Here is a 22,063-nt window from a genome sequence, read left to right as displayed (position 1 = left end):
CCCCAAAAGCAGCTGGAGAGAAAGTGGAAAATTGGAAACAGCCACAGGGACTAAACTAAAAAGGGAGAAAGGAGAAAGGAGAGGGTTTAAATTCCATTAAGACTATAAACAAGGGGAGTGCAAAGGCTGCAACTCCGCAGCTCCATGCCTGGTGGTGCTCTGGTGGGAAAGGTGAATCCCCAGGAACAGAGTGGGGTCCAGGAGGTTCTCAGACCACACAGGGAAAAGTGGTTCCACTGCTGGAAGGATATTTGGTAGAGACTGTTGAAGCCACCTGGTCCCAGCAGATCCCGGAAGGCAGCCACATTTGCTGGTGCTGGGGCAAGGTTGTTGAGGGTGAAGCTTGGTGTCAGATGCGTGTTGCAATTTTCCATGGTCCCTGAAATGCTGAGGCTACACTCTCTCAAGATTTTTTTGGGGGGCGGGCTGGCACCTGGCTGCAGTCTTGGGGCACCGGCAACAGCAGGATCCAGTGGGCGTTCCTGGGTGCAACCGACATTCGGCCATTGCTCTTTCAGCCATTGCTCAGTGAGATCCTCCCGCAAAGGGGCAGAGCGGGTCAAAGTCACAGTCCTTCAGAAGTAAGGGGCCGGGGAAAACAGCCGTATCTGAGACAAAACTTGGGAGAGAGGTACTGCCTGGGGCCTGATCATGGAGAGTGAAAAAGTGGGGAGTGGACGAGAGCTGAAGGCAGAGGACCGGTGCACAACGGTTGATCCAGGAGAACAGACTGGATGGCTGGGTGGTGCCATTTTTTACCGCTCCCGTGCATGCGCATGCGCACTGACAAGCACCGCAACAATCCACCCCAGTAGGCTAGCAGCGCCATCTAGGGGATAGCAGAACTGTTACACCGAGCCCCACCCAACTGGGCCAACTTCGCTCTTCAAGAACACAAACCTCACTACCGGCTTAATCTATGGACTATAAAGAGCTACATGGACTGACCTCTAGGGGAAAACGAAACGATTTCAGTCCTACTTCATTCTGTCAGCAGGTTTATCTATTCAATTTTTTTTTCTCTCTTTTTCCTTTTTCTCTTTTACAATTCTTTTTTCTTGAATGCCGAAAGAGAAAAAACTCATTTTTATTTTCAATTTATATTAAAAATTATCTGTCTTTAATTTTTATTACTATATTTTTTACTTTTGTGTAAAGTTTTTCAAATTCTACTTTACTTCCATCATTTTATTTTAGTCTACTTCAGTGTACTCACCTTTTCAAATTTTCAAACAATTGCCTTTTTTTATTTCTTTTTCTTTTTTCTCTTTTTCATTTCTTTTCTTTTTCTTGAATGCAGAAAGAGAAAAACTTCATTTTTACTTTCAATTTCTTTTAAAAATATTTTTATTTAATTTTTATTACTATATGTTTTGCTTTTATGTAAATTTTTTTCAAATTCTATCTTACTCCCATCATTTTATTTCAGTCTACTACAGTGTATTCACTTTTTCAAATTTTCAAACGATTTCTTTTTTTTGTCTTTTCCTTTTTTCTTTTTTTATCTTTTTTCTCTTTTTCATTTTTTTCTTTTTTATTAAATACAGAAAATGAAAAAATTCATATTTCTTTTTAGTTTTTATTAAAAATATTTTTCTATAATTTTTTCCTACTATATTCTCTACTTTTGTGTATTTTAGTCTACTTTAGTGTATTCATTTTTCAAATTCTCAAATGATTTCCTTTTTTTTCTCTCTCCCCCCCTTTTTTTTTGTTTGTTTCTCTAATCTGTCAAACCACTTTCCACACCCAGACCAAAACACACCTAGGATCTAGCATCATCTATTCGATTTTTGTGTGGGTGTGTTTTTAATTTTTAATTTTAATGTTTTTAATTTCAATTTTTCTACCTCATTAATTCCTTTTCTCCCTTCAAAATGACAAAATGAAGGAATTCACCCCAAAAGAAAGAGCGCAAAGAAATGACAGCCAGGGATTTAACCAACACAGACACAAGCAAGATGTCTGAACCAGAATTTAGAATCACGATAATAAGAATACTAGCTGGAGTCTAAAATAGATTAGAATCCCTTTCTGCAGAGATAAAAGAAGTAAAAAATAGCCAGAAGGAAATTAAAAATGCTATAACTGAGCTGCAATCATGGATGGATGCAGCGGCGGCAAGGATGGATGAGGCAGAACAGAGAATCAGCGATATAGAGGACAAACTTATAGAGAATAACGAAGCAGAGAAAAAGAGGGAGATTAAGGTAAAAGAGCAGGATTTAAGAATTAGAGAAATCAGTGACTCATTAAAAAGGAACAACATCAGAATCATAGGGGTCCCAGAGGAGGAAGAGAGAGAAATAGGGGTAGAAGGGTTATGTGAGTAAATCATAGTGGAAAACTTTCCTAACCTGGGGATAGACACAGACATCAAAATCCAGGAAGCACAGAGGACTCCCATTAGATTCAACAAAAACCGACCATCAACAAGGCACATCATAGTCAAATTCACAAAATACTCAGGCAAGGAGAGAATCATGAAAGCAGCAAGGGAAAAAAAAAGTCCCTAACCTACAAGGGAAGACAGATCAGGTTTGCAGCAGACCTATCCACAGAAACCTGGCAGGCCAGAAAGGAGTGGTGGAATATATTCAGTGTGCTGAATCAGAAAAATATGAAGCCAAGAATTCTTTATCCAGCAAGGCTGTCATTCAAAATAGAAGGAGAGATAAAAAATTTCCCAGACAAAAATTAAAGGAGTTTGTGACCACTAAACCAGCCCTGCAAGAAATATTAAGGGGGATTCTCTGAGGGGACAAAAGATAAAAAAAAAAAAAAAAAAAAAAAAAAAAAAAAAATATATATATATATATATATATATATATATATATATAAATAAATACCAAATGCAACAAAATATTAAAAAGGACCAGAGAACACTACCAGAAACTCCAACTCTACAAGCATCATAATGGCAATAAATTCATATCTTTCAGTGCTCACTCTAAACGTCAATGGACTCAATGATCCAATCAAAAGACACAGGGTAACAGAATGGATAAGAAAACAAGACCCATCTATATGCTGTTTACAAGAGACTCACTTTAGACCTAAAGACACCTACAGATTGAAAATAAGGGGATGGAGAACCATCTATCATGCTAATGGTCAACAAAAGAAAACCGGACTAGCCATACTTACATCAGACAATCTAGACTTTAAAATAAAGACTGTATCAAGAGATGCAGAAGGGCATTATATCATAATCAAAGGGTCTATAGACCAAGAAGACCTAACAATTGTAAACATTTATGAGCCTAATGTGAAAGCGCCCAAATATATAAATCAATTAATCACAAACATCAAGAAACTCATCGATAGTAATACCATAATAGTAGGAGACTTCAACACCCCACTCACAGCAATGGACAGATCATCTAATCAAAAAATCAACAAGGAAACAATGGCTTTGAATGACACATTGGACCAGATGGACTTAACAGATATATTCAGAACATTTCATACTAAAGTAGCAGAATATACATTCTTCTCCAGTGCACATAGAACGTTCTCCAGAATAGACCATATACTGGGACACAAATCAGCCCTAAGTAAGTACAAAAAGATCGAGATCATACCATGCATATTTTCAGACCACAATGCTATGAAACTCGAAATCAACCACAAGAAAAAATTTGGAAAGGTAACAAATACTTGGAGACTGAAGAACATCCTACTAAAGAATGAATGGGCTAACCAAGCAGTTAAACAAGAAATTAAAAAGTATATGGAAGTCAATGAAAATGATAGCACCACAACCCAAAACCTCTGGGACATAGCAAAAAGGTAAGTATTTAGCAATCCAGGCCTTCCTAAAGAAGGAAGAAAGATCTCAGATACACAACCTAACCTTACACCTTAAGGAGCTGGAAAAAGAACAGCAAATAAAACCCAAAACCAGCAGAAGACAGGAAATAATAAAGATTAGAGCAGAAATCAATTGCTATCGAAACCAAAATGACAGAACAGATCAATGAAACCAGAAGCTGGTTCTTTGAAAGAATTAACAAAATTGATAAACCACTAGCCAGTTTGATCAAGAAGAAAAAGGAAAGGACCCAAATAAGTAAAATCAAGAATGAAAGAGGAGAAATTACAACCAACACAACAGAAATAAAAACAATAATAAGAGAATATTATGAGCAATTATATGCCAACAAAATGGGCAATCTGGAAGAAATGGACAAATTCCTAGAAACATATACACTACCAAAACTGAAACAGGAAGAAACAGAAAATTTGAACAGATCCATAACAAGTAAGGAAATCGAACTAGTAATCAAAAATCTGCCAAAAAACAAGAGTCCAGGGCCAGATGGCTTTCCAGGTGAATTCCACCAAACGTTTAAGGAAGAGTTAACACCTATTCTCTTGAAACTGTTCCAAGAAATAGAAATGGAAGGAAAACTTCCAAACTCTTTCTATGAAGCCAGCATTACCCTGATTCCAAAACCAGACAGAGACCCCACTAAAAAGGAGAACTATAGACCAATCTCCTTGATGAACAATGGATGCAAAAATCCTCAACAAGATATTAGCCAACCAGATCCAACAATACATTAAAAAAATTATTCACCACGACCAAGTGGGATTTATACCTGGGATGCAGGACTGGTTCAATGTCCACAAAACAATTAATGTGATTCATCACATCAATAAAAGGACAAGAACCATATGATCCTCTCAATAGATGCAGAGAAAGCATTTGACAAAATACAGCATCCTTTCTCGATAAAAAGCCTCAAGAAAGTAGGGATAGAAGGAGCATACCTCGAGATGATAAAAGCCATATATGAGCGACCAATGCTAATATCATCCTCAATGGGGAAAAACTGAGAGCTTTCCCCCTAAGGTCAGGAACAAGACAGGGATGTCCACTCTCGCCACTGTTATTCAACATAGTATTGGAGGTCTTAGCCTCTGCAGTCACACAACACAAAGAAATAAAAGGCATCCAAATTGGCCAGGAGGAAGTCAAACTTTCACTCTTCGCAGATGACATGATACTCTATATGGAAAACCCAAAAGATTCCACCAAAAAACTGCTAGAACTGATTCATGAATTCAGCAAAGGTGCAGGACATAAAATCAATGCACAGAAATCAGTTGCATTCCTATACACCAACAATGAAGTGACAGAAAGAGAAATCAAGGAATCGATCCCGTTTACAGTTGCACCAAAAACCATAAAATACCTTAGAATAAATCTAACCAAAGATGTGAAGCATCTATACACTGAAAACTATGCAAAGCTGATGAAAGAAATTGAAGAAGACACAAAAAATTGGAAAAAGATTCCATGCTCCTGGATAGGAAGAACAAATATTGTGAAAATGTCAATACTACCCAAAGCAATCTCCATGTTCAACGCGATCCCTATCAAAGTAACACCGGCGTTCTTCACAGAGCTAGAACAAATAATCCTAAAATTTGTATCGAACCAGAAAAGACCCCGAATAGCCAAAGCAATCTTGAAAAAGAAAACCAGAGCAGGAAGCATCACAATCCCAGACTTCAAGCTGTACTAAAAAGCTATAATCATCAGGACAGTATGGTACTGGCATAAGAACAGACACTCAGATCAATGGAATAGAATAGAGAACCTAGAAATGGACCCATAAACATATGGGCAACTAATCTTTGACAAAGCAGGAAAGAATATCCAATGGAATAAAGACAGTGTCTTCAGCAAGTGGTGCTGGGAAAACTGGACAGCGACATGCAGAAGAATGAACCTGGACCACTTTCTTACACCATACACAAAAATAAACTCAAAGTTTATTTGAAAGACCTCAGTGTAAGACAGGAAGCCATCAAAATCCTCAAGGAGAAAGCAGACAAAAACCTCTTTGATCTTGCCCGCAGCAATTTCTTAGTCAACACGTCTCCCTCCGGAGGCAAGGGAAACAAAAGCGAAAATGAACTACTGGGACCTCATCAAAATAAAAAACTTCTGCACAGTGAAGGAAACAATCAGCAAAACTAAAAGGCAACTGACAGAATGGGAGAAGATATTCGCAAATGACATATCAGATAAAAGGTTAGTATCCAAAATCTATAAAGAACTTATCAAACTCAACATCCAAAAACCAAATAATCCAGTGAAGAAATGGGTAAAAGACATGAATACACACTTCTCCAAAGAAGACATCCAGATGGCCAACCAACACAGGAAAAAATGCTCAACATCACTCATCAGGGAAATATAAATCAAAACCACAATGAGATACCACCTTACACCTGTCAGAATGGCTAACATTAACAACTCAGGCAACAACAGATGTTGGCGAGGATGCAGAGAAAGAGGATCTCTTTTGCATTGTTGGTGGCAATGCAAGTTGGTGCAGCCACTCTGGAAAACAGTATGGAGGTTCCTCAAAAAAACTAAAAATAGAACTACCCTACGACCCAGCAATTGCACTACTAGGCATTTATCCACGGGATACAGGTGTGCTGTTTCGAAGGGACACATGCAACCCCATGTTTATACCAGAACCATCAACAATAGCCAAAGTATAGAAAGAGCCCAAATGTCCATCAATGGATGAATGGATAAAGAAGATGTGGTGTATATATACAATGGGGCATTACTCAGCAATCAAAAAGAATGAAATCTTGCCATTTGCAACCACGTGGATAGAACTGGAGGGTATTATGCTAAATGAAATTAGTCAGTCAGAGAAAGACAAATATCATATGATTTCACTCATATGAGGACTTTAAGAGACAAAACAGATGAACATAAGGGAAGGGAAACAAAAATAATATAAAAACAGGGAGGGGGACAAAACAAAAGAGACTCATAAATATGGAGAACAAACTGAGGGTTGCTAGAGGGGTTCTGGGAGTGGGGATGGGCTAAATGGGTAAGGGGCATTAAGGAATCTACTGAAATCATTGCATCACTATATACTAACTAATTTTAATGTAAATTTTAAAAAATAAAAAAGTTAAGTCAAAAAAATAAAATAAAATAAATAGTCTTAATATTTTATTTCAGTCCATGTATAGATTTTCTTAACATTTTCACTTTCTCTACATGTTCAGCAGGGCATTTTTGTATTGTGTGTTTTGTATTACACAATATCAATTGTCCAATTATTTGAAGACTAAAAATAAACCCTTAAAGGTCAGCACTTTTTTAGTAACATCACTATTTACTCTTCAAAAACGTGAGTGTTCAATTATTGATACTTGTTTTGCAAGTGTTTGGAACTCTTTTGTTTTGCAATCTTTTTCTTCTCCTCTTCCTCAATTAAAAAATGAATTTAGGGGCGCCTGGGTGGCTCAGTCGGTTAAGTGTCCGACTTCGGCTCAGGTCATGATCTCACGGTCCGTGAGTTCGAGCCCCGCATCAGGCTCTGTGCTGACGGCTCAGAGCCTGGAGCCTGCTTCAGATTCTGTGTCTCCCTCTCTCTCTCTGCCCCTCCCCTGTTCATGCTCTGTCTCTCTCTGTCTCAAAAATAAATAAACGTTAAAAAAAAATGAATTTAGACAGACAGGACCACTTTGACTCACCTATCACTGTTACTCTCTCAGAGATCTAGCCCACTTTGCACATTACATTACTATATAGACCCTCTTTAAATTCTTGGAGCATCTCCTCAAATTGTAAAAGCCTCAAAAGCAAAAAATTGTAGTTTTTACAAAAAGTATTCTCTGTCTGTGATGGCCTTCAGATGTGCCTCACAGGCCTCCAATTATTGGTCATGTAACCAGCAAGGGTCCAGCTGCTGTGTTCTGAAATCCATCTCTGTGGTTGCCCTGAGGCCGTGCTTCCCAATGGCTCCTTCCAGCCAGACTGAGTGGGCAGGGATACTAACAGGTCTATTCCTGTATCTGAAAACCAACTCTGGCTCTAGAACTCTCCAGTGGGCCTTGCTTAGACTGGTCTGCACTCTAGGATGCTTTCATCAAAGTTCCTTCCTTTTGTCCTTCACTCAGAATCAGACTTCCATCCATCTCATGTGATAGATCCCTCACCATTTTATCACACCAGCAATTTCCCTAATTAAATACATTTAAGTAATCCCTTCTTTTATTTTATAAAATGTTTCAATGTTTATTTATTTTTGAGAGAGAGAGAGAGAGAAAAAGAGAAACAGAACATGAGTGGGGGAGGGGCAGAGAGAGAGGGAGACACAGAACTCCAAGTAGGCTCCAGGCTCTGTGCTGTCAGCACAGAGCCCAATGTGGGGCTTGAACCCAGAAACTGTGAGATCAGGACCTGAGCTGAAGTTGGAAGCTTAACTGACTGAGCCACCCAGGTGCCCCTAATTAATCCCTTCTTGTCCTTTGTGTCTTAGAGGAACCAGATATATATATATATATATATATATATATATATATATATATATGTAAATAAATTTTATATATTTATTTATATATATTATTTCATATATATTTATATATTTATTATATATTTTACATATTTATTATTTATAATTATATCAATAAATATCTATTTATATTTACAAATTTATATTTATAAATACATATTTATAAATTTGTATTTATAAATATATTATACATTTATATAAATATATATAAATTTATAAATTTATATATATTTATATTTATTTATTTATTTGGAAGTAAATACTATGTAGGTTTGATGTCAAAAATAATGGGTTCTCTAGAAGGAAACCAGGAAAAAGCAGGATACACATTATAAAGCATTGCTCTACTTAAATCTGTAGTTCATAATTCAATACATTCATTCCATTCTAAATAAATCTGCCTTTTGGGAGATGGGGTGGGTACCACATGTGATAATGTCTGTGTGACTTCCCATCCACAGATCAGTCTGTTTTTTATTAGCTTCCGACTGTGTTTAAAATATAAACTTATCACAGTCACAAAGCTCTGCAAGGATCAGGTCCCTGCTTGCTTCTCCAAACATATCTGGAACCATTATCACTCTCTCTGTCCTAACCTCACTGAGCCTTCATTTCCTGGAACACACTAAACCCTTTCCCCAGCCTCAGAGCTTTCCTTCATGCTGATCTTTTCTGCCTGAATTCCTCCTGCCTCCACTCTAATCAACTTCTACATCTTTTAGCTCTTAGCTTACATGTCTCTTTCTCAAAGAGGTTTTCCTTGCCCCTCCCCTCACCAACAAAATCAAAGTTATGAGACCATGTTGCTTTTCTAATAGACACTGTTGTCTTGACCTCTTAGCACTATTCACAATTATAATTATTAATATTTTATTGCACGTTAAAGGTCCCACTGGATTATAATCAGTGAAGCTGTCAGGAACCGTGACTATTTTGTCTCCCTTTGTATATAGTGACTTATACAGTTCCTACTAGTAAGTACCCTATCCATACATGTTGAATGAATAAATGAATGAACAAATTTCTTGAAACATTTTTGGAATAACTAGGGTCACGTAGCCTTATGGAGTATAGTTCTTTTTTGTGCTCACTCCACCTTCTGGTAAAGAAGAAATAAAATCTTAATCACAGTACAGAATCCCTTTTGACCTAAATCCCATAAAATGTATACAATCTATATAACTATGACATCCCAGAGATACATGTTTATCTTGTTCATAACCAGATTACATATTTCCACTTTTTCTGGCTTATATCAAAATGGTGGTCATTGTCACCTGATGAAATCCTTAGGCACTATTTTGGAAGAACTTCTCTAGGCTATTATCTGATAGCCATCTCCCACTTGTCATTATTCCAGAGAGTAGACCTAGCCTTCCAAACTGTTCTTAATTTGATTAGCAGTGATAGATATTCTCTAAGAACAGTAGTTTCTTTTTTTGACATCTTTTTAAAACTTTTTTAATGTTTATTTTTGAGAGAGAGAGAGGGAAACAGAACACAAGTGGGGAAGGGGCAGAGAGAGAGGGAGACACAGAATCCGAAACAGGCTCCAGGCCCTGAGCTCTCAGTGCAGAGCCCAACGTGGGGTTCAAACTCACAAGCTGTGGTATCATGACCTGAGCCGAAGTTGGACACTGAATCGACTGAGCCACCAAGGCACCCCTAACAGTAATTTCTTAAAATCCAGCATTAAAAGTTTATTTTCCTCTACTGAGAACATTTTAATAGTTCTATCAAAATTGGAAAAGCACATGTCCTTTGACCAAGCTGACTGAGGAATACTATACTGTTTTATCAACCAATTATTCCTATTTAAGTTATTAAGTTTACCTTTTGCTAATATCCTAATCCACGCAGGTCTCATATGCATCCTGGAATTGTCTACATAGCAACTCAATTAGCAGTTTTTCCTTCTATGACAAATGTCTATCCCTGCCCTCTCTTACTATCATTTCATTTTTGTTAATGTTGGTAATAAATTAGTGAGAATGGGCTTGCTAGAACAGGATCCCAATCCTATAATCTCTAAATGAGAAAAGTCTCACTTAGAGAGAAAAAAGAATGGTTTCATCCCAACTAGGACATTCCTAACCTTTCCATAAATCAGCATTATTATTTTACATGATTGAGAGTAGAGATCCTATCTCTGTTATGACTGTCTAACTTGTAGTAAACCAACAGGTAAAACCTTGGACTTTTAGAAGTCCTCACAGAGCCATATGAAATTTTCATTTCCATTAGTGATCTATCTCCTTCCCCAGAGCACAGAATTGTGCAACAGGTTCAAATCCATAACACAGCAGCATTCACAAGCATCTTAATTATTTCATTCTTTCTCAGACCTTTAGGGATGTGTCCCAACGCACATAGACTTTGTGCTCAGGCATGCTATGCTGTAAGTAGAAAAAAAAGAGTTAGCCAGAGCAGAGAATTGGGCTAAGGGAATTAATGTGGCAGTAGGGCAGGTCACAAAGAGGAGTATAAATTTGAACCTAGTCCTGGCTTATGCTGATATGTTTAAGGGATTCCTAAGAAGACAGGGTACTATACTAAGAGTCTCTGAATTCTTGGGCAAATATTTTGGTTGCAGTTAGGTTAAGCTAGGTAGAGAGACATCCTGAAAGTAAGGGTCACCCCCAGAAAAGCAGATCAGCAGAAAAAAAGAAAGAGGATCAAAGCACCAGGTAAATGACGTAGAGGTTAAGCCAAGGCTACCGTCCCAGCAGGAAGCTGGATTGCACACCAAAAAGGAAGCAGAAAGCCTGGCACATGGACTAGTTACATATGTTGAACATTACTGGGCAGATTGCCCCTCACTGTAAAAGCAGGTGGCAATGAGCTTTGCCCAGGATACTAAAATTCAGACTAAAGGCCACAGATTATTTCCAGACCCTATTCACTTGTTAATTTGAGCGATTAAAATCTGGTTTCCACTGGTTCAGGTAGTTGCAGCATTGAGCCTATTGGAGAAAGGTCATTAGAGCTTGCATCTGGACAAGACTGAGAAAGCGATATATATCCCTGAGCAAATGAAGGCAAAAGGACTAAAAGATACTTAAATGCCTATAGAACAGCAATGCTCATGTACACTACTTCACAGAAACTAGAATGCCATCTTTCCATGGCAGAGGTGTGTTGAGTGATTAAAAAGAAAATCTCTGTTCATTGTTTATTCCTTTGTCCTTGTGAACACTCCCACTACTTTTAATTAAAAGATTTCTCAGTGACAACTCCCTTATATAAAATTTTTATGAATGTTTTGTGCCTCTATTCTCCTCCTGAGAACAGGCTTAAAAATGAATGATAAGCAATTCATTTGGTTAATTGATGCATTGCAAGTATCCACTTTATTTCCTTACCAAAGTTACCATAGTAACTCTCTATAGTCACAGCAACTATCTTAGCTCACACTCCAAAACAAATCACCATAGTCTGGTTAGCATAAATAATCATTTTTATTTCCCACAGTCTAGAGACTGGAAAGTTCAAGATCAGGGTGTATGTAGATTTAGTTCTGGTGAGAGCCACTTACTGGTTTGCAGATGGTTGTCTTCTCTTTATATCCTCCTATACTGGACATCAGAAACAGAAAGCAACCTCTTATATTGCTTCTTTTATAAGGGCAGTAATCTCATTCATGAGGATTTGATCTTCAAGATGTAATTACTTTCCAAAGGCCTCACATGCTCATACCATTTATTGAGGGTTAGGATTTCAAAATATAAATTTTGGAGGACACTAACATTTAGTCCACAACAACAACATAATCATCTGTCTGGCTGCTTGTCTTGACATCTCTCTTCTACACTCTAAGGCCACTTCAAGGCCACCAAGGTGTGTATTCCTCTGGCTGGGACAAATCAAGAGGCTCAGGTGTCAGCCAACCTACCTTACTGCTAGTCTTGCCCTAAGTTCTTTGGGAAGGGCCTTGAACTTCAAAATTGAAGGTGATTTTAATGTATAGATAATTAGTAGTATAAGTAGTAATAAAAAGTTAGTAGTAATAACTAAGATCTTGCTGTCTCACTTCCACAACCAACCGCTTACTTCTACCAGAGTTCTAGTAACTGGGTGTATCTTGTTTACTGTGCCTAATTGATTTCATTGATTATATATTTCTTCATTCATTCATTCACTCATTCATTCAAGAACTAGTAATTGAAACCTAGTCTATGCCAAACATCATCCTAGGTACTAGGGATACAAGAGTGAGTAAACAGAATCCTTGTCTTTGGGACTTACATTCCAATTAAAGAGTTATCAGGGAGAGTAGTATAGGTGATGCAGTATGTACATGGAGGAAGGTGAAACAAGATGAAGTAAGAGAGGTTTAGTAAAGGGTCATATCACATAAGTCCACGTAAATCATGGTGGGGAGTTTGGATTTTATTCTCCATGGTATGGGAAGCTACTGAGCATTTCTGAGCATGAATGTAACATGATCTGGTTGACATTTTATTTTATATATATTTTTTAAGTTTATTTATTTATTTTGAGAGAGAGAAAGAGAGAGAGAGTGTGGAGGAGGGACAGAGAGAGAGGGAGGGAGAGAATCCCAAGAAGGTTCCACACTGACAGTGAAGAACCCTACGCAGGTCTTGATCCCACAAACTGTGAGCTCATGACCTGAGCTGAGATCAAGAGTCAGACACAACCAACTGAGCCACCCAGATGCCCCTTGATGACATTTTAAAAGAATCACACTGGCTACTGTGTGGAAAAGCTAGAGTGGAAACAAAAAGAAGGATTAGGAAACTGTTGCTGATGTCCAGGGTGAAGATGGTGATGGTTTAGACTAGAATGCGATGAAAAGTGGTTAAGATGAAAAGTGGTTGATTTCTGGCTGGATTTTAAAGGCAGAACTGATAGAACTTGTTAATGGATTGAATGTGGGAAGGGAAAAATAGAAACGGAGAATGATTCCTAGGTTTTAACCTCAGCAACTGAGGGGAGAGTCATGCTGGAGAGAGATGTTTGAGAGCCACCAGCAGACTTGTATAAATTTTTTAAGGAAATATATATGTAACTATGTTCCAGGGGTAGAATAATTTATTTCCTTGTGATATAAATATAGTATATTTCTTTGCAACACAAGTCCCAACACAGAGCCTATAATATATTCTTTTGATTGCAGGCATCAGAAACTGTTTCTGGAAACTTAAAGAAAAAGGGGAAATTTATTGAAAGGAGTCTTTTGGTTCTCTCACAGAATGAAAGAGAAAGCTGAAATCTCAACTCAGGAAGGGCAACAAAAAAGCCTTACCTTAGTGATAAGAGTTTGATACCATTAATACAATTCAGTTCCATGACTTTAAGTCCGCCAAGGTCCTAGTAATGCCTTACAAAGCCATGTCTTCCCACATTCAATTCTTTCATCTATTAAACAAAAGGGTTGAAATAAATCTTTGCAATGAAAAGGGTGGTCCTTGTACCAACAGCTTATTTGGAATGTGACTCTCAGGTCACATACTCTAGACTATCAGAATTTTCATTTAAACAAGATTCCCAAGTGGATTCATAGGCACAGTAAAGCTTGAGAAACACAGAACTAAATGGTTCCACAGCTATAAAGCTCTCTGAACTGGTCAGGTGTTTCATTTATCAGCTACATTGTGTGAGGTTTTTTGGATCCTGACCCATATAATTGTTTTTTTTTTTTTTTTCTTTTTTTTTTCAAAGCACGAGAGAGAACGTGAGTGGGGGAAAAGGGCAGAGGAGGAGAGAGAGAGAGAGAGAGAGAGAGAGAGAGAGAATGAGAATCTGAAGCAGGCTCCACACTCAGCACAGAACCTGACACAGGGCTCAATCCTACAACCCTGGGATCATGACCTGGGCTGAAATCAAGGATGGGATGCTCAACCAAACCACCCAGATACCCCTCCCACACATATAAATTTTATTTAAAATAGAATTACAAATAGATTTGTGTTAAATGACCACAAAATATTTAAATTGTGTGTTTAGTGTACACCTTAATTATATATACACAGGAAGGTTATATCTTATAGAAACATGATAAACTTGCTGTACATCTCATGACTCTTCTGTGCAGGAAGTTCAGAGTTACTTTTCAGGCAAACTTGTACTTTAGACATATAAATTTGTTCTATCAACATATTTATTGCATATCATTCAATCTTTTAAAACTCATAGATCTGCTATTTTGACTGTGTCCAAATGCTCTGAAGTAGTCTTCTATTTATACTACATAGCTGCTTTTATTGATCAGAATTCTGCATTTGTAGTCTTCTATTATTTATACATTTTTGTCATACTTTTATGACATTATTATTGAAAACTCACACTATCTACCTATTATAAAATAATAGCAATGAAATGAAACCTATTAATATTGATGCTATTTTTTGAAGAAAAAGCATGATAATTTTTATTTGATAGAAGTAAACATTGGCAGCTCATTAAAATTTTGGCTCAGAATTGTGGTCCAGAAAGCCAATGGGTCTTGAATTGGAATATAACCTGCTTATGAACTCACAATCTCTTTAAATAACTTCCATGATCCCTTAAGTAATCATGTACAAAAAATTCTCTGAGAAATATATCTAGTAGATATGATTGAAGGTAAATCTGTCAACTTTTTAAAGTAGATTAGCTATTGTAGATTAGCTTATCAGCACTGTTTGTTGAAATGTGGCCCTTAAACTTAGAATCACCTGGGAAGCTTATTAAACTACAGAATCTATGATTTACTCCAGATCTATCAAATCAGAATCTCTGAAGGTGGGGTCTAAGAATCTGCATTTAAAAATTTGAAAATTATTGTAGTAAACATTAGATTTTCAAGTTTGGTTTTCCATTGACATTAGTGTCAATTTCCAATGACTGAGCCAAGAGTTCACCTTTATTGTTTCATATTACATTTGCTCAGACTCTCCATGCTTCACATTGGAATGACATTTTGACAAGTACATGGCTTAAATTTTTTTATTTTTCCAAAAGCTTTAAATAAATGTTTCTTCTTGACAACTCATTAAGAATTATACTAAGGCATATGTACTAAGGCATAGCATTTCCAGAACACCTAAGAATACTTTCTTAGCCAGGATTGGGGATCACTTTATATAGAGGATCACTGTTCCACAGTGTGGGGGAGGGAGAAGAAAAAGGAAAGAAAAACCACAAAAGAAGAGATCAACTTAATTTAATATTTTAAAGTAGAAAAGCATTTGTCTGTTTAAAAATTTAAGAAAACTCTTGTAAAAATTGCTGCAACTTTATTTATTTTTTTTTACATTATGCGCTTGTTAAATCCATAGTAAAGCGAAGGTGGAAGTTCTTTCATTATCTTACACCCCATATAAAATAATATGAATGATTCTATCGTGTCTTTATTGTGCTTAGCACATAGAAAGTACACACACACACACACACACACTATATACATATAGACTTATATATATATTTGTATATTTTTGTATAATATATATTTTATGTTTTATTATTTTATAATATATATTACATATATCTAATATATATATATATATTTATAAATTTGGTGGGTTTTTTTGGTTTATTTATTAAAGAGAGACAGAGACAGAGTGAGTAGGGGAGGGGCAGAGAGAGAGAAAGAGAGAATCCCCATAGAGAGCCAATCACTTAACCGACTGAGCCACCACACACCCTATTTTTTTTTAAATAAATAAATGGCATATACAATATGTACATTTTTACACACTTTTTTGAAACTGATTATTTTCCAGCTATCAATATACCACAGAATTTTTCTGTAGCAATAGAAATCTAATATTCTATTGTATTTGAGTGTAATAATTCATTTAACCAAGCTCCTACTAAGGATCATTTACTTTCAATTTTATACTGCTAAAGGCAATTCTGAAATAAACAGTTGTACAATTGTCCAGTTTTTGAGGAGACAAATTCCTAAAGTGGAATTGCTGAATCAAAATTCATATATATTTAAAACTTCAACACATGTTGTTTTCCTAAAATGTTGATTCAATGCCATTATAATTTATAACTGACTATTCTTTTATGATGGATATCTTTGTCAACCTGATAGTCAATAAATATAATCTCATTATTTTAATTGTATGTACCTAATTACTAATGAGAATATATCCATTTTATAAATGTATTACCCCACTTATTTCTTTTATGAATGGCCTGTTCACTTTTCTAGTGGAATGGAACAGGAAATTTTAAATTCTAGTTAGTAAATATAATACCACATAAATCATAAAAGAAGGAAGATATTTATAACAAACTGAAATCAAATAAAAGTTGAGAAAGCCACATAAAATGAAACACAGAGAGAAAGACAATGAGAGAGAATAAGTCATAGAAGCAGAGGGATACATCAAAATGGGCATAGAAATAGAGGACACAAACCTTTTACACATCTATATACACACAAACATAGATATATGGAGAGGTGCACTGATGAAGGCATAGACAGAGATCAAAAGTAAATGGAGACACCTAAAGAAAATGTAGGCTAGGCATACATGCAGAGGCAAAGAAAATGACAGTCAGATGTATATACACAGTGGTATATAGAGTGAAATCACATAAAAAAAAAATACAGCACAAGCACATGTGGAAAAAATCTACACACAAAAGTACAGAACAGAGAGATGCAAGATAAGATATGCAGAAAGTAGACTTAGCAACATGGGGACAGGCAAAGTCAGAAAGGAGGCTTTCATGAATTAAAACCCTCTAATATGGTTTTTAAAGATACACTTACTAAGGCCTTTTAAATTTATGTGGCCTTATCATCCCTGGTAGCCAAAGTTAATATGTCCTGCTTTTTCTCCTGCAGGTCAGATGATCTAAAATCAAGGATTGGATATAATCACAGACTTAGATTTCCCTCTTTATTTTGAAAAAACACAAAGAAGTACTCTACTAATAACACATATACAAAATAAAACAAATTCTTATTTTAGCTGTTCCACCTAAATATATAAATAATTCATTCATTTTCTTTCTTCATTTAGACATAGTCATGAAACATGAAAAATGACTTTTAAAAATGATGTGAATCCTATATAGAGAAACATAGGTCTCAGCTGCTTCTTTTACTAAATCCTAATCCCCACATGATCCTAACAAATCTACCATTTTCTGAATTACTGCTGGGAAGGAGATGAAGAGAAAGAGCTAAAATAACAACTGGGAATCAAGCATCTGAAGAGATTACAGTAAGGTTAATCTAAATTGTTTATAAAGCTCCCTTCTCGGAGAAGGAAGAAAGTTCAAACACCGCTCACTGGTTATTATAGCTACCCTACTATTGAGTTAATCAAATCAACTGCATGGAAAGTCTATCAAGCACTCATCAATCAACTGTTATGAATGACCAAAAACAAACAAACAAAAAGACTTAACTAGAAAACCATCAATTCAGCCTTGCTATACAGACACCGCCAAAGTATTGCAGGGACTCATAAATATTTTGAAATATGTTTAAATAATGTGTCCTGACTGCCAGTAAAATTTTTCCAAGCAAATGTTATTGAAAATGTTTGGGCTATCCACAAATGTTTTTATAAGCATTCCTACCAGGCAAGTACTGAAGCCTCAGAAAAAATTCTGGCCAACAGGAGAATTCATAAGAAAGAAGTGCTGAGTAAAAGGTGACCTAAGGAAATGTAGTCAGGAATATCCGAGCTGTTGGGAGGGTTCAAAAACAAATGCGTGTTTCATGAAAGCTTCAGAAACAAATAGCTCTGGCTAAAAACAAACATTTGGACAGTGAGGACACACCCAACAAAAATGTTTGTTTGCTGATACTAACATTTTATTTGGCACGTATTTGCCAGAGCAGAAGCGGGCAAAAATAAGATAAATGCAAACATCTCACAGAAGGCAAAATCACAGTAAATTTATAAGTGTAAGAAATAGAACATTTGTTTACTGAACATAGAGCAAAAAATAGATATTTATGGCTTATTTAAAGTAATGACAATTTTACCAGCATAAAATCAGAAGCAAAAAAATTCTCTAAATATTAATTCTGTGGTACATTACTGTAGCTTTTACATGCGGGCAATGCTGCATAGTTCTTTTCAATTAGCTCACATAACAGTTCTCCGAGATCAGCTGATGATAAGTATTATTATCCCCATTTTACAGATGAATTATACTAGCTTGATAGGGCTGTTCCTTGTCCCTTATATCACATTTGCCTCCCCCAAAAATATTTATTTTATATACTATTACCAATAGTTATTGAGAAAATAACCTGCATGATAAAGAGAAACTAGGAATTGTAGGAAAATATAAAAGCTTATTTATTGGTGCATTTCTTTATAGTAATTTTTAGAATGCCTGCTGTCCACTCTTTGCTTTCATCCTATGTCATAGTCACCATCATAATAAGTCTTAAAATACATAAAATCCTATTCATTTTTTTCAATTTTCTCCCTTAATTCCTGATCTAACCAGGCCCAAATTCTAAACGTTGTATACAGAGGCTCAGGTTCAGATAGTTTTCTCCGCACTTCACTTTGCACTTCAGTTTTCTGGCTCCTTTCTGCTTCTCTTTTCCCTCCTCCCCTTAAATGTAGTCAATTTCATAGGTTCTGGTATTACCTTTTTTCTCCCATGTTGACTCCTTTGCTAACTCCAACCTCTTCCAGGCTTCATGGTGGGTTGGAGAGAGAGAAAGAGTACCTTTATTTCTGGCCCCATTTGTCTCACAGCCTAAACCCTACATTTCCAACTGTATGGAAGAGATCTCCAATTGGTGTTCTCCATTAGTAGATCTAACTCAAAACGTCTAAACGTATTCATCAACTTCCCGCACAATAAGCTGAATCTCCTCCATTTCCAAGGATGGCGATACCATCAACTATAGTCTGAATGTTTGTATCTCCCTAAAATCCATATTGAAACCTGATCCCCCATGTGATGCTATTTGGAGGTAGGGACTTTCAACATGATTAGGGTCAGGAGAACTAAGCCCTCAAGAATGGGATGAATGCCCTTACAAAAGAGACCCCAGAGAGCTCCCTTGTGTCCTTCCTACGTGAAGACACAGTGAGAAGACAGCACAAGGAAAAGGGCTCTCGCCAGACACCAAATCTTCTAACACTTTAGTAGTAGGCTTCCAGCCTACAGAACTGTGAGAAATAAATTTCTGTTGTCTATTAGCAACCAGTCTATGTATTTTGTTACAGCAGCTAGAGCAGACTGAGGCATCACCCTTCTAATCACCTTTTAGAAACCCCTCTAGCTCCCAGTGTCTATAGATCCAATTGCTAAATCCTATTGATTTTACTTCCTCAATATCTGTAACACACATTCCTCTTTATTCTCACCAACACTATCTCAGTTCAACCACCAATCATCAACTGAATATCGGCTTCCCTACCAGTATTACTTCCTCTTCTGTTTTCCATCTCTTATTTTGCTTGCTGCTATAAAATTAATCCTCCTAAGCAATGCCCCACATCCCTGTAGTAAACTGAAGCTCCTTGGACCTCTATTCCTTCAGGGTTTTGGTAGCCACGAGAAGGAGTTAGAACTCAGCTTCTAGGACTTACCATGTTTTCTTTTACTCCTCAAAATATGGATTTTGCAATCCAGCCAGAGGTATGTTCTCATGGGGTGGTCTTCAAAGTCCATTCCATACTTTTCAAATTCTGTGTTTATGCTCAAGGTCTTCATTTGAATATTGGAGTGTTTCAAACTCTCTTATTCACTTATCCAACTTCTTGCATTCTTTCTGATATAAACTAGTCATTATATATTTGGGGTATTATTGCATAACATTGTATAATAACTTTATTCTTTTAAAATTAGGTCATAAATAATTCCCCATGTTATTAAAGCTTTTCAAATATATCATTTTCAATGACTTAAGTAATTTCTCACTTGCCATTAAACATTTTCCTATTTATATTGTTAAAATTGGTTTTGCTATTATAACCAATATTGTAGTGAAAATATTTTATTATATAAATATTTATTCACATCACAGATTAATTCGTCAGGTTAATTTCCTAGAATTATTTTGAGTTAAAAGGTATGAATGTTTTTAAAATCTCTTTATATATGTAGATGGTGAAAATGTTTTCTGTAAAAAGAGTTTTGATTTAAAAAAATTTTTTTTAACATTTATTCATTTTTTGAGAGACAGAAAGAGAGCACAAGCAGGGGAGGGGCAGAGAGAGGGGGAGACATAGAATCCGAAGCAGGCTCCAGGCTCTAACCTGTCAGCACAGAGCCCGAGCGGGGCTTGAACTCATGAAACACGAGATCATGACCTGTGCCGAAGTTGGACGTTTAACCGACTGAGCCACCCAGGCGTCCCCAAAAGAGTTCTGATTTAAACTTTTCATCAGAACTCACATTTTGGGGCGCCTGGGTGGCTCAGTTGGTTGGGCATCCAAATTCAGCTCAGGTCATGATCTCACGGTTCCTGAGTTCCAGCCCCGCGTCGGGCTCTGTGGTGACAGCTCAGAGCCTGGAGACTACTTCGGATTCTGTGTCTCCCTCTCTCTGTGCCCCTCCCCCACTCACACTCTGTGTCTCCTTCTCTCTCAAAAATAAAGATTAAAAAAAATTTTTTTAATTAAAAAAAAAAAGAACTCACATTTCATTTGTGAAATGACTGTTTTCTCCAAATCCTTGCCCACACTGGAAATTATCACTGCTTTTAAATTGCCCTATTCCAGAAATTAAAACTGGGACTGTATTATTTTGAAATTTGCATTTCCTTGGTTATTGATTATAATAGGAATTATCATTGCTGAGTTTTAATGTTTTTATATATTTCTCAAGTGTTTGTAAATCTTGTTTTATAAAATTCTTGTTAATATTCTTTGTCCATTTTTCATGAGAGTATTTATCTTATTCTGATTTTATTACAAATATTATTCTCTTTCTCTGAACTGTGCACCATGTATCTGAATTTTTTTATATACAAAATAAAAATAAATTTTAACGTAGGCAAATTATTTGATTTTTTTCATTGCTATTATTTTTTGAAAGTTTTTCTTCCACTACAATACAGACTAAATTTCCTAAATAACATTCTTATTTGTCCATTTCTCTTTAACCACACTCAAATCTCCACCATCTTTCTATTCTTGCCTTTGTATTTAAATCTTTATAATCTCATCGATTACAGTAGTTTCCTATCTCCCAGCATACTTTTCTAGCTCCATTCTAATTTATTTTTCTGAGGGAAATCATACCAATCATTTTATGGATGTTAATCTTACTGGGTCTTTCTCCAGTTTAAAAATCCCCAGTGACTTTCCATTGTTCTCAGGGTAAAAACTAAGACCCTTCATGAGAATATATGCACTATGGTACTTGCCTAACTCTAACTGCCTATCTCACATTCTCCCCATTGGTTTCTATCTCCAGCTGGCTTAATATCTTTCCTTCATTCACATGAAGTGTTTACTTTGTCCACTATGGTCTTTTTAACTCTTTTCCCTCCTGTACCTAACTAACTAAAATCCTTGAGGGCTTCACTGAAATACCATTTCCTCCAGTAAATCTTCCCCAACTCACTCAGTACATTGTGTTGTAATTGTTGTAAACAATAGCTACATTCTCCAATAGACTGTAAGCTCCACGAGGACAGGGATAATGTCTGACCTCCTCCACACTATTCTTAGTGCCTACCAAAGTGATGAGTAGTATGTATTAAAAGAAAAAAATGAGAGTGTATTATTTTACCAGTGCTACACTATTTTAAAGACTTCACTATAGCT

General features: G+C 36.3%; 1 long non-coding RNA gene across 2 annotated transcripts in view; it reads right to left on the bottom strand.

Moving 5' to 3' along the window:
- Positions 1–22,063, bottom strand: part of LOC102957293 — an 82,143-nt gene that overhangs the window by 33,864 nt on the left and 26,216 nt on the right. Inside the window, exon 3 of one of the 2 annotated variants that reach the window (XR_006222060.1) lies at positions 13,612–13,724. The exons of the other annotated variant lie outside the window; for it this stretch is intronic. This is a non-coding gene — a long non-coding RNA (uncharacterized LOC102957293). The remainder of the gene's footprint in view (positions 1–13,611; positions 13,725–22,063) is intronic. 2 annotated transcript variants of the gene reach the window in all.

Source organism: Panthera tigris, chromosome C2 (assembly GCF_018350195.1).
Source record: "Panthera tigris isolate Pti1 chromosome C2, P.tigris_Pti1_mat1.1, whole genome shotgun sequence".
Classification (NCBI taxonomy): Eukaryota; Metazoa; Chordata; class Mammalia; order Carnivora; family Felidae; genus Panthera; species Panthera tigris.
The sequence above is the reverse complement of the archived record's forward strand: the minus strand, read 5'-3'. Positions and strand labels throughout refer to the sequence as shown.